Consider the following 3,840-nt stretch of genomic DNA (forward strand, 5'->3'; position numbering starts at 1 on the left):
AGTAATATGACTGGTGACATGATTCATCACATTCTAGGTAGGGAGAGCTTTAGTACTCTTATTATTATTACTACTATTATTACTTATTCTTGCTATTAATGTTTTTTACTTACCATAGATGTACCAGAAGAACAAGGGCAGCAATTTTTGGTACATCTATGAGTGACTGGCCTAAAAATGAAATCTTACTTCATTTTGGGTCATTTGGTAACACTAGTGACTTTGTACACAGTAACTGAGTATGTCAAAAAGATAAGACATTAATAAAAATTATTTTGTGTGTTGTTGCCAACTATAAGAGTAACTCAGAAGTCAGCAAAACAAAACAATCATCCTTCAAATTCATTACAGTATGAAGTTCCTTAAGACATTAGTGAGCAAGCTCAATTTTTTTTAATAAACTCAGTCACAGATGGACACTACACTAGAGAAGCAATTTTAAGTTCTTTCCAAAAAGTGACTGTGTCAAGCACTTGGAGACTAAACGTCACACAAGAGCCCACTTTGACAGGGCACAAAAAGTGATTCCACATATCTGTACCACATACAGCTGTTTGTCAAAGCAAAGGAAGCAGGGAGGTGAAACAATTTGTGCCTGAAAAAGCACTGGTTTTTAATTCCTGCTGGTTTCATTCTGGGCAGGCAGAAGAAAACCAATCCGGTCTCAGGCAGTGTCTTAAACAGTGAGATAAAAGGCAGAAAACAGGATGGGCTATCATCCTTTTGTCTCAATCTATTTTTTTTTTCCTCTAGATTCCCTTTTTAAAGTGGACTTGTGAGGAGATGCCATCTCTCTGCCAGCCACTTTACACAGGGGCTGTGCTTCCCATGGTATCCCAGCACAGACAACATGCTGCTTGTAGTGGTATGGACATTTTCTGGACTCCTGGCTCTAATTCAGGTTTAAGATCAGATTACAGGCACCCCATCACATGGTGGAAAAGCAGATGTCCTGGAGGGAGGAAGAATTTTGTCTGATTGCTCCCTTTGATGGCTAAGCTGCACGAGGAGCAGGGATGGAAACAAGGAACAGCTGAGTTTCCTGTCCCATGCAGGGTCAGGTTCTCAGCCACTCCCTGAGCTGGACACTCACAGGAGTCCCATGTTCCATACCCTGGCCCTGGTTTCACAGAAGATCTGGCAGAAGCCAGCCCAGCACCCTGCAGTCTCCACTGCAGAGCTGCTGCCATTCTGGGGACAGCTTCAGACAAGCTTGGTCACAAACTTGGATCTAAACAGCCAAAGACTATTGACACCTCATTTCAGGCTCCTCAGCCTGATACACTACTCTGAGCCCAGATTTCCCAACTCCTAGTTCAGCTGCCCTTTTAAATAATTTTTAAGCAAACATTTTAAATTTTGTTGTAATTATTTAGAAAGTTCCATTTGCTCCTCACTATTCTCCCAGAGATTTTCACATCACTCAATCTTTGAACTCTTTTTGGCAGGGAAATGGTTCTGGTTTTTTTCTTGAGGAAATGAGTTCTTTTTTTAAAATTATTATTGATAAAGGCATTCCGTACATCACTGGTAATACTGGCCTGAAGTCCTGATTCAGCACAGAGAAATGGCTCCAATCCACCATGCAAGATGAGGCTTTGGGTTAAGGAACACTCCTCTGAATGCACAGATGCCCCAGTAAAATTCCTTTTTCTATTATGTTGCTGCAGTGAAATAATTTTCTCCCATGAAAATATATATATATATATATGATAAATGATCAGGTTATTTTTATTCTAAATTGTATTTTATGTGAAGCAGTCATCAGAAAAGTGAGGATCCAAGAAGTTCAGTGTTTAAAGCCAGAAGGATTCATTAGATCATGCAGTCAGGCTTCTGAAATACCATAGGCCATTAAATTTCATGATGGTATCTTACATTAAATCCAAAGGCTTTAGAAAAACTAAAGATTTTCAGGCACTCACATCTTTTGAGGAGATTAAACTGCATGTTGCAGGCAGAATACCAGAGAGCCCAAGCTGGTGCTGGAGGAGTAGTGAACAGCAAAGTATTGATTAGGTGCAGGATGGTCCTGGAAAATAGTGCCCTCATCCCTGAGGAAAGTTAAAAAAAAAAGATAAAAAAACCTGTCAATCTTCCCTGGGATTCAAACTGCAATTCTGAACATGGCATGGACAATGCAAGCAACCTGTGTCAGCAAAACAAAGGATCACAAGCAATCCTGTCCCACTGACTTGAGAAACAAGGAAGACCCCCTTGGTCAGTCTAACCACACTGCAGAACCTGTGGCATTTTGTTCAGACAAAGCATTAAATCCTCTGTTCTAAGAAAGGATTTTAGATGATCCTTATCTGTTCATCTGATGGGAAATCAAGTCAGCACAAAGAAATATGAGTAAAAGATGCAACTGCACTTCCTCAGTGGCACTGGTTGATGGGATGGACCAGCTACAGAGTTGACTGAGGCAAGTGTATAAGTCCCCACCCAGAACACACCAGTCTTGCTGGGTTTCTCCTCCAGCTGCAGCTCTCTAAGAATAGTAAATTTGGAGTTAAGATCCTGCTTAAAAGAAAATCCTGTTTCACATTCACAGCTTATTATGCTATCTGGACTTATTAAAACTTAAGAAAACTGACTATATTTAGCAGTCAGCAAAGGTGAGCTTTGGAATAGAGTGAGTGGGAAAACAAAGAAAAATTATTTTCTAGGGAAAGTGGCAGAAGAATGAGCATCTTGTTGAAGCGCCCAAAACTTACCAAGTAGGGTATATATTTATCAAATATTCATGGACTCCATGCTGCTATAGGCTTCAAATATTTAGCATAAAACTATTCCTTACCTTTTAGTGATTCTGAAGAGGCTGAAAGATCCCCAAAATCCAGAAGACCAGATGGATATGGGCAAACCTTCATTATAATCATCTCACAGGGAGGTAGCTACATTCAAGTGAATTGCTCAAGGGAAATTCTCTGGAGAATCTCTGCTTTGTCATCTCATTGCATTGAGATACATTTCCTTTGATTATGACTAAAATCTAAGCACTCATTGATTCAGGAGCTCTCAATGTATTTCTTAAGTGTTCCTTTGTTTATTATTGATAAACAGTGGATGTCATTGCAGTACCAATGACACCCTTCTGGATTAGAGGTGAACAGGAGTCCCTGAAGTCTGGCAGCACCCACGGGCTGCCTAAAATGGAATATCCAATATTCTGTGAATATCCTCTTGCCTTCAAGGGATCCTCACACAGTTTGTGATGTGTTGTCAGCCATTTGGCCTTCTGTCTCAAAGTTGGGTGGTAACCCACACAAAATCCAACTGTAGCAGTATTTAAGTTCCTGAAAGGACAGAGGAGCACATTTTCTGTCTGATATATTGAATATCCCGAGTCTATACTCAATTTCTCAGAGCTGGCAGGTCATCCTTGGTGATAGGAGAAAGATCTTAACACCTGTTATGGATCTCTATAAAGATCAGCTCTTGACTGGTACCTTTGGCTCATGTGTCAGCTTGGTGCATGCCAGAGGAAAATAAAAAGCTCTGGGCAGCTACAGGGGTGGGCAGGGGTATCATGTGAATTCAGTCTTCAAGCTCTAGAGTATCACACTGAAAAAAGGATGTGAGCAGCATTTAGTTCAGCCTGTAAATGAATAAAAGCAAGGTGCCATCCTACACTTCAGAATCAAAAAAAAAAAAATTCCTTTAGACAGACTGATCTAGCTTTATCAGCATTGACTTAAGTGGCAGGCCAGGGTGAAAGTCTTTTGAAATGCCTGTGTTGGAGCAGGAGAGGTTTGCCAGTCCACACAAACTCTATCCAAGATTTATTTTCCTGACATATTCCTAGACAGTGGAATCCATAAGTGAAATTTCATGGCT

General features: G+C 40.4%; 1 long non-coding RNA gene across 1 annotated transcript; it reads right to left on the minus strand.

The window, feature by feature from the left end:
• Positions 1 to 786: 786 nt before the first annotated feature.
• LOC306798555 lies at positions 787 to 3,486 on the minus strand. Its single transcript, XR_013773398.1, has 3 exons — positions 2,801 to 3,486; positions 1,926 to 2,054; positions 787 to 1,836 (listed from the first exon to the last, which is right to left on the minus strand). It is a non-coding gene; the product is annotated as an uncharacterized lncRNA (long non-coding RNA).
• Between the last annotated feature and the right edge of the window lie 354 nt (positions 3,487 to 3,840).

The sequence above is a fragment of the Erithacus rubecula genome, assembly GCF_903797595.1.
Source record: "Erithacus rubecula genome assembly, chromosome: 2".
Lineage (NCBI taxonomy): Eukaryota > Metazoa > Chordata > Aves > Passeriformes > Muscicapidae > Erithacus > Erithacus rubecula.